Below are 10,000 nucleotides of genomic sequence, written 5' to 3'. Positions count from 1 at the left end.
TACAGGGAGTACCAGTACCAGATCAATGTGGAGATATATACAGGGAGTACCAGTACCAGATCAATGTGGAGATATATACAGGGAGTACCAGTACCAGATCAACGTGGAAGGAAGTACCAGTACCAGATCAACGTGGAGATATATACAGGAAGTACCAGTACCAGATCAATATGGAGATATATACAGGGAGTACCAGTACCAGATCAATGTGAAGATATATACAGGGAGTACCAGTACCAGATCAATGTGGAGATATATACAGGAAGTACCAGTACCAGATCAACGTGAAGATATATACAGGGAGTACCAGTACCAGATCAATGTGGAGATATATACAGGGAGTACCAGTACCAGATCAACGTGGAGATATATACAGGAAGTACCAGTACCAGATCAACGTGGAGATATATACAGGGAGTACCAGTACCAGATCAATGTGGAGATATATACAGGGAGTACCAGTACCAGATCAATGTGGAGATATATACAGGAAGTACCAGTACCAGATCAACGTGGAGATATATACAGGGAGTACCAGTACCAGATCAACGTGGAGATATATACAGGGAGTACCAGTACCAGATCAATGTGGAGATATATACAGGAAGTACCAGTACCAGATCAACGTGGAGATATATACAGGGAGTACCAGTACCAGATCAATGTGGAGATATATACAGGGAGTACCAGTACCAGATCAACATGGAGATATATACAGGAAGTACCAGTACCAGATCAACGTGGAGATATATACAGGGAGTACCAGTACCAGATCAATGTGGAGATATATACAGGGAGTACCAGTACCAGATCAACGTGGAGATATATACAGGGAGTACCAGTACCAGATCAACGTGGAGATATATACAGGAAGTACTAGTACCAGATCAACGTGGAGATATATACAGGGAGTACCAGTACCAGATCAATGTGGAGATATATACAGGAAGTACCAGTACCAGATCAACGTGGAGATATATACAGGAAGTACCAGTACCAGATCAATGTGGAGATATATACAGGAAGTACCAGTACCAGATCAATGTGGAGATATATACAGGAAGTACCAGTACCAGATCAATGTGGAGATATATACAGGAAGTACCTGTACCAGATCAAAGTGAGGCTATATACAGGGAGTACCAGTACCAGATCAATGTGGAGATATATACAGGGAGTACCAGTACCAGATCAATGTGGAGATATATACAGGAAGTACCAGTACCAGATCAATGTGGAGATATATACAGGAAATACCTGTACCAGATCAAAGTGAGGCTATATACAGGGAGTACCAGTACCAGATCAACAACCTCTACTATATCCTTCTGTAGCTCAGTTGGTAGAGCATGGCGCTTGTAACGCCAGGGTAGTGGGTTCGATTCCCGGGACCACCCATACGTAGAATGTATGCACACATGACTGTAAGTCGCTTTGGATAAAAGCGTCTGCTAAATGGCATATATTATTATTATTATTATTATATCCCTGTCAATGTGGATGGGGGCGTTCCCTCTTTCTCTTGTAGCCCACCATCAGCTCCTTGGTCTTACTGATGTTGAGGGAGAGGTTGTTGTCATGGCATCACATTGCCCAGTCTCTGACCTCCTCCTTGTAGGCTGTCCCATCGCCGTCAATGATCAGGCCTAGCATCGCCGTGTTGTCAGCGAACTTGATAAGGATGTTGGAATCATGTGTGGCCACACAGTTGTGGGTGAACAGGGAGTACAGGAGGGGACTAAGCACACACCCTTGAGGGGCCCCGTGTTGAGGGTCAGCGTGGTGGAGGTGTCATTGCCTACCCTCACCACCTGGGGCCGTCCAATCAGGAAGCCCAGGATCCAGCTACAAAGGAAGGTGTTCAGTCCCAGGGTCCCCAGCTTGGTGATGAGCTTGGAGGGGAATATGGTGTTCAATGCTGAGTTGTAGTCTGTGAACAACATTCTCACATAGTTATTTCCCCTCTTGTCCAAGTGGGAGAGAGCAGTGTGAAGTGAGTGAACTTGGACCTCGCACCCCCAAGTACCCCAATTACTTTTATTATTTTACAACATTCCGATCCTTAAGACCTTTTTATTGAAATTGGAATTGAAATATGGTACTAATAAAGGTTTGTGTTGAAGCAATTGAGTGAACAGAAGGGCCACACCAAGCAGTAGCACATGAGTGTGTGGGTCTTACTATCAGTACTACAGAACAGAAGGGCCACACAAAGCAGTAGCACATGAGTGTGTGGGTCTTACTATCAGTACTACAGAACAGAAGGGCCACACCAAGCAGTAGCACATGAGTGTGTGGGTCTTACTATCAGTACTACAGAACAGAAGGGCCACACCAAGCAGTAGCACATGAGTGTGTGGGTCTTACTATCAGTACTACAGAACAGAAGGGCCACACCAAGCAGTAGCACATGAGTGTGAGGGTCTTACTATCAGTACTACAGAACAGAAGGGCCACACAAAGCAGTAGCACATGAGTGTGTGGGTCTTACTATCAGTACTACAGAACAGAAGGGCCACACCAAGCAGTAGCACATGAGTGTGAGGGTCTTACTATCAGTACTACAGAACAGAAGGGCCACACAAAGCAGTAGCACATGAGTGTGAGGGTCTTACTATCAGTACTACAGAACAGAAGGGCCACACCAAGCAGTAGCACATGAGTGTGTGGGTTATGTCGTTTATTGGCAGAGCTGTGATGCGATCAAAGATAGCAGGTGTAGCCAAATGTACTGATGAGGGGGAAATCTCAAACAGATCTCAAACAGATGCAAAGAGATTATATAAATATTATATATTAATTAGGACAAATAATTGTATATAAGCCAGGTGTGTGTTAGCCTTTGAGACACTGATGCTGACTTACAAAACATTAGTTTTTTTACTTAAAAGTTGGGCTCAATAAACCAGGGTTGGGCTCAATAAACCAGGGATGGGCTCAATAAAACAGGGTTGGGCTCAATAAACCAGGGTTGGGCTCAATAAACCAGGGTTGGGCTCAGTAAACTGACATTCCAATTCAATAATTGGAAAAAGGGTATCTATTTCAATGAACTGAAAAGGAGAAGGTATTTATTTCAAATATTTTTTAATACAAATCACTTCCTGAATCGACTGACTTCAGTTCAATGTCAGTTCCAGGGTCAGTGCCAGTATCAGCAGCTATATACAATGTCAGTTCCAGGGTCAGTGCCAGGATCAGCAGCTATATACAATGTCAGTTCCAGGGTCAGTGCCAGTATCAGCAGCTATATACAATGTCAGTTCCAGGGTCAGTGCCAGGATCAGCAGCTATATACAATGTCAGTTCCAGGGTCAGTGCCAGGATCAGCAGCTATATACAATGTCAGTTCCAGGGTCAGTGCCAGGATCAGCAGCTATATCCAATGTCAGTTCCAGGGTCAGTGCCAGGATCAGCAGCTATATACAATGTCAGTTCCAGGGTCAATGCCAGGATCAGCAGCTATATACAATGTCAGTCCCAGGGTCAGTGCCAGGTTCAGCTGCTATATACAATGTCAGTTCCAGGGTCGGTGCCAGGATCAGCAGCTATATACAATGTCAGTTCCAGGGTCAGTGCCAGGATCAGCAGCTATATACAATGTCAGTCCCAGGGTCAGTGCCAGGATCAGCAGCTATATACAATGTCAGTCCCAGGGTCAGTGCCAGGATCAGCAGCTATATACAATGTCAGTTCCAGGGTCAGTGCCAGGATCAGCAGCTATATACAATGTCAGTTCCAGGGTCAGTGCCAGGATCAGCAGCTATATACAATGTCAGTTCCAGGGTCAGTGCCAGGATCAGCAGCTATATACAATGTCAGTTCCAGGGTCAGTGCCAGGATCAGCAGCTATATACAATGTCAGTTCCAGGGTCAGTGCCAGGATCAGCAGCTATATACAATGTCAGTTCCAGGGTCAGTGCCAGGATCAGCAGCTATATCCAATGTCAGTTCCAGGGTCAGTGCCAGGATCAGCAGCTATATACAATGTCAGTTCCAGGGTCAGTGCCAGGATCAGCAGCTATATACAATGTCAGTTCCAGGGTCAGTGCCAGGATCAGCAGCTATATACAATGTCAGTTCCAGGGTCAGTGCCAGGATCAGCAGCTATATCAATGTCAGTTCCAGGGTCAGTGCCAGGATCAGCAGCTATATCAATGTCAGTTCCAGGGTCAGTGCCAGGATCAGCAGCTATATACAATGTCAGTCCCAGGGTCAGTGCCAGGATCAGCAGCTATATACAATGTAAGTTCCAGGGTCAGTGCCAGGATCAGCAGCTATATACAATGTCAGTTCCAGGGTCAGTGCCAATACCATATTTACATGGGTCTCCCGGTTACGGGCGGCTGTGACACAGCCTGTAATATTATACACAGCCTGTATATTTACTGGAGTGGTAGGGATAGTACTGTATGTATAGGGATAGGGTGACTAGGCATCAGGATATATGATAAACAGAATAGCAGCAGCATATATGATGATTGTATGAGAGTGTGTGTGCATGTGTAGAGTCAGTATGAATGTGTGTATGGGTTATTTGTGTGTGAGCAAATTAACTGTGTGTTTGTTTGTTACAGCCTGAATTAAAATTATGTTTTTTTTCTTCTCACCCCTCCACACAATACCCCTTAATGACAAAGTGAAAACATGTTTGTTTTTTATTTTAGCTAATTTATTGAAAATGAAACACATAGATATCTCATTTACGTAAGTACTCATACCCCTCAGTTAGAATCACCTTCGACAGCGAATACAGCTGTGAGACTTTCTGGGTAAGTTTCTAAGAGCTTTGCACACCTGGATAGTATAATATTTGCACATTACACTTCAAGCTCTGACAAATTGGTTGTTGATCATTGCCACCATTTTCAAGTCTTGCCCTAGATTTTCAAGCAGATTTAATTCAAAACTGTAACTCTGCCTCTCAGGAACATTCACTTTTTTCTTAGTAAGCAACTCAAATGAAATCCAATTTTGAGGGGATAGTTCAGAGCGACATTCATTCATGTTGCTGTAGAATAGATGTTTCGGCGGTTGTCGTTCTTCGCGTTCAATGATACAGAATTCCTAGCTGCAGACTAGTAATTAATATCAAAGACTTGTTCTTATTCTGTCGGTATCGATAGTCTAAGAGTTTAACCACGTGGTATGGTTAAAAGATTCAGCAATGGTCTGCAACCTTTGTCCTCTCGTAATGCAGAAAAACATGGTCTGTTGAGAACTTCTTAAAGTTGTTTTTTTTATTTGGAATTGCAGAAAAGGGCCTGTCTCAGGATGCCCGACCCTAACTGGTGTCACGACTTCTCGCCGTTCGACGTCACCGGTCTTTTAGCCATCATTGATCCATTTTTCATTTTCCATTGGTTTTGTCTTGTCTTCCCACACACCTGTTTTCAATCCCATTCATTACCTGTTGTGTATTTAACCCTCTGTTTCCCCTCATGTCTTTGTCAGAGATTGTTTTATTTGTCAGTGTTGTTTATTTGTTGTGTTGGTGCGCGACGGGTCCTCGTACCCATGTTTGTTCGTGTCTGTACTTTTAGTGTTATGGAGCATGTTCCGTGGACATTTATTAAAAGACTCCATTTACACTCCATTTTGACTCTCCTGCGACTGACTTCCCTGCCACCTATACACACGGCGCTGACAACTGGGCTCATGGGCGGTCCTCTGATTTAGTTCAACTCAAAAGGGAATGGGAGTTTCCTTCATTTCATTAAACAGTCCAAAATCACATTACACAATTTTACAAACAGTATCATCCTCACTCATTCATCTTATAGAACAATTAGATGTAAACCTCATATCTGAGGCTATTATATAAACAACGTTATGGTAATGTAGCCGCACCGTCTCCCATGAGCCTCACCAAAATGTAACAAACGGACCAGTTCGTAGCTGGATTCTTCACCAATCTTTTATACCTTCTCCGGAACATAAATGTTGTTCGGACCTTAAGTTCTGTGAGGTGGAAAAAATTCCTTTGTTCTCTATGAAACTTCACTCTGTCTCTATACTGTGTGGCCATGAGGCAGGGTCTTCCCTAGGAATTACGACCTCACTGACCACAGCAGCCTGGTTGTAGGAGCAGAGACAGGGGGATGGTGCTCGCTGTACCCAAAGAGGGCAACGTCGGAAACATGGATCACCACAGATAACACTGCTACTCCTACTGCTCTCTCCTCGTCCGCCCACTTGCTCTCACACCCCGAGAGCTTCTGGTCAGCGGGTGGTGGCACCGGGATCCTCATCTCTCCCAAGTGGTCATTCTCTCTTTCTCCCCTTACCCATCTGTCTATCGCCTCCTTTGAATTCCATGCTGTCACAGTTACCAGCCCTTTCAAGCTTAACATCCTTATCATTTATCGCCCTCCAGGTTCCCTCGGAGAGTTCATCAATGAGCTTGATGCCTTGATAAGCTCCTTTCCTGAGGACGGCTCACCTCTCACAGTTCTGGGCGACTTTAACCTCCCCACGTCTACCTTTGACTCATTCCTCTCTGCCTCCTTCTTTCCACTCCTCTCCTCTTTTGACCTCACCCTCTCACCTTCCCCCTACTCACAAGGCAGGCAATACGCTCGACCTCATCTTTACTAGATGCTGTTCTTCCACTAACCCCATTGCAACTCCCTCCAAGTCTCCGACCACTACCTTGTATCCTTTTCCCTCTCGCTCTCATCCAACACTTCCCACACTGCCCCTACTCGGATGGTATCACGCCGTCCCAACCTTCGCTCTCTCTCCCCGCTACTCTCTCCTCTTCCATCCTATCATCTCTTCCCTCTGCTCAAACCTTCTCCAACCTATCTTCTGATTCTGCCTCCTCAACCCTCCTCTCCTCCCTTTCTGCATCCTTTGACTCTCTATGTCCCCTATCCTCCAGGCCGGCTCGGTCCTCCCTTCCCGCTCCGTGGCTCGACGACTCATTGCGAGCTCACAGAACAGGGCTCCGGGCAGCCGAGCGGAAATGGAGGAAAACTCGCCTCCCTGCGGACCTGGCATCCTTTCACTCCCTCCTCTCTACATTTTCCTCCTCTGTCTCTGCTGCTAAAGCCACTTTCTACCACTCTAAATTCCAAGCATCTGCCTCTAACCCTAGGAAGCTCTTTGCCACCTTCTCCTCCCTCCTGAATCCTCCTCCCCCTCCTCCTCCTCTCTGCAGATGACTTCGTCAACCATTTTGAAAAGAAGGTCGACGACATCCGATCCTCGTTTGCTAAGTCAAACGACACCGCTGGTTCTGCTCACACTGCCCTACCCTGTGCTCTGACCTCTTTCTCCCTCTCTCTCCAGATGAAATCTCGCGTCTTGTGACGGCCGGCCGCCCAACAACCTGCCCGCTAGACCCTATCCCCTCCTCTCTTCTCCAGACCATTTCCGGAGACCTTCTCCCTTACCTCACCTCGCTCATCAACTCATCCCTGACCGCTGGCTACGTCCCTTCCGTCTTCAAGAGAGCGAGAGTTGCACCCCTTCTGAAAAAACCTACACTCGATCCCTCCGATGTCAACAACTACAGACCAGTATCCCTTCTTTCTTTTCTCTCCAAAACTCTTGAACGTGCCGTCCTTGGCCAGCTCTACCGCTATCTCTCTCAGAATGACCTTCTTGATCCAAATCAGTCAGGTTTCAAGACTAGTCATTCAACTGAGACTGCTCTTCTCTGCATCACGGAGGCGCTCCGCACTGCTAAAGCTAACTCTCTCTCCTCTGCTCTCATCCTTCTAGACCTATCGGCTGCCTTCGATACTGTGAACCATCAGATCCTCCTCTCCACCCTCTCCGAGTTGGGCATCTCCGGCGCGGCCCACGCTTGGATTGCGTCCTACCTGACAGGTCGCTCCTACCAGGTGGCGTGGCGAGAATCTGTCTCCTCACCACACGCTCTCACCACTGGTGTCCCCCAGGGCTTTGTTCTAGGCCCTCTCCTATTCTCGCTATACACCAAGTCACTTGGCTCTGTCATAACCTCACATGGTCTCTCCTATCATTGCTATGCAGACGACACACAATTAATCTTCTCCTTTCCCCCTTCTGATGACCAGGTGGCGAATCGCATCTCTGCATGTCTGGCAGACATATCAGTGTGGATGACGGATCACCACCTCAAGCTGAACCTCGGCAAGACGGAGCTGCTCTTCCTCCCGGGAAGGACTGCCCGTTCCATGATCTCGCCATCACGGTTGACAACTCCATTGTGTCCTCCTCCCAGAGCGCTAAGAACCTTGGCGTGATCCTGGACAACACCCTGTCGTTCTCAACTAACATCAAGGCGGTGGCCCGTTCCTGTAGGTTCATGCTCTACAACATCCGCAGAGTACGACCCTGCCTCACACAGAAGCGGCGCAGGTCCTAATCCAGGCACTTGTCATCTCCCGTCTGGATTACTGCAACTCGCTGTTGGCTGGGCTCCCTGCCTGTGCCATTAAACCCCTACAACTCATCCAGAACGCCGCAGCCCGTCTGGTGTTCAGCCTTCCCAAGTTCTCTCACGTCACCCCGCTCCTCCGCTCTCTCCACTGGCTTCCAGTTGAAGCTCGCATCCGCTACAAGACCATGGTGCTTGCCTACGGAGCTGTGAGGGGAACGGCACCTCAGTACCTATCAGGCCCTACACCCAAACAAGGGCACTGCGTTCATCCACCTCTGGCCTGCTCGCCTCCCTACCACTGAGGAAGTACAGTTCCCGCTCAGCCCAGTCAAAACTGTTCGCTGCTCTGGCCCCCAATGGTGGAACATACTCCCTCACGACGCCAGGACAGCGGAGTCAATCACCACCTTCCGGAGACACCTGAAACCCCACCTCTTTAAGGAATACCTAGGATAGGATAAGTAATCCTTCTCACCCCCCTAAAAGATTTAGATGCACTATTGTAAAGTGGCTGTTCCACTGGATGTCATAAGGTGAATGCACCAATTTGTAAGTCGCTCTGGATAAGAGCGTCTGCTAAATGACATAAATGTAAATGTAAAATGTAATGTCATGACAGTACATTGAGCACTGTAACGGAAAATTGTAATTTATTCGGTCATTTGAGGCATTGTCAACAGTAAAAAACTCTGAAACATTTTACTGCACCATACTGTAAATCAATGTTGCCCAAAGTTGGTTCTGTTTTTCAAATGGTATTGTAATTCTACCCCACAGAATACAGTACCGTACTGTATATTTTGAGTGCCAAAAACCATTTTGTCCACTAGTGGGTGCACAGTATTGTTATTTCTGTCTCATTAACATATTGTGAAGCGTACCTTGTAATAGGCTATATTTGTTGCACCCATGAGCGAGAATGCTGTACCAATTTTACTCCTATGTGGTTAAAGTGCCCAATCAATGAAACATTTCTAGGGAAGAGATTGGACTGGTAGAAAGTCTTAAACCTTAAATGGTTCATTTTGCCATGTCCTTTTGGTCTGTTTGCCCTGCAGTCGCTGCCAGTTTGGAAGTATTTGTTAAGGCCTCTAGAAGTACAAGTGATATAAAACACAACATATTCATTGATACTGTTTGCTGTAATGTGGAAACACTTAGCAGCCAAACTGCTTGCCCTAATCCCACAGTACAATACTGTGAAATACAAACCATCCCCTCATTTCATCTATTCATTCATGTATTCATTCATGTATTCATTCATGTATACATTCATTCATTCATTCATTCATTCCGATTACAGTAACATTGACTTTTTTTTACAGCATAATAAAGTAAATGTTACAGTATTGTACTGTGTGTCATTACACAGTACTTGCTTTGATACCATATTCATATTATAGAAGGTGTACTGTAATATGAAATACAGAATGTTACTGACCACCGAGCTGCTTGTAAGCTACTGTCAAATTCATGGTATCCCCCTTACAGTGAGCATTATAAAGCTGTCAAAGTCATGGTGACCCCCTTACAGTGAGCATTATAAAGCTGTCAAATTCATGGTATCCCCCTTACAGTGAGCATTATAAAGCTGTCAAATTCATGGTATCCCCCTTACAGTGAGCATTA

The 10,000-nt window shown here is 46.0% G+C and overlaps 1 protein-coding gene across 1 annotated transcript in view; it reads right to left on the bottom strand.

Moving 5' to 3' along the window:
- pcsk6 (proprotein convertase subtilisin/kexin type 6) overlaps positions 1 to 10,000 on the bottom strand; it is a 156,446-nt gene that overhangs the window by 87,639 nt on the left and 58,807 nt on the right.

The sequence above is a fragment of the Oncorhynchus keta genome, unplaced genomic scaffold, assembly GCF_023373465.1.
Source record: "Oncorhynchus keta strain PuntledgeMale-10-30-2019 unplaced genomic scaffold, Oket_V2 Un_scaffold_3531_pilon_pilon, whole genome shotgun sequence".
Lineage (NCBI taxonomy): Eukaryota > Metazoa > Chordata > Actinopteri > Salmoniformes > Salmonidae > Oncorhynchus > Oncorhynchus keta.
This window is presented reverse-complemented; position numbering and strand designations above follow the sequence as displayed.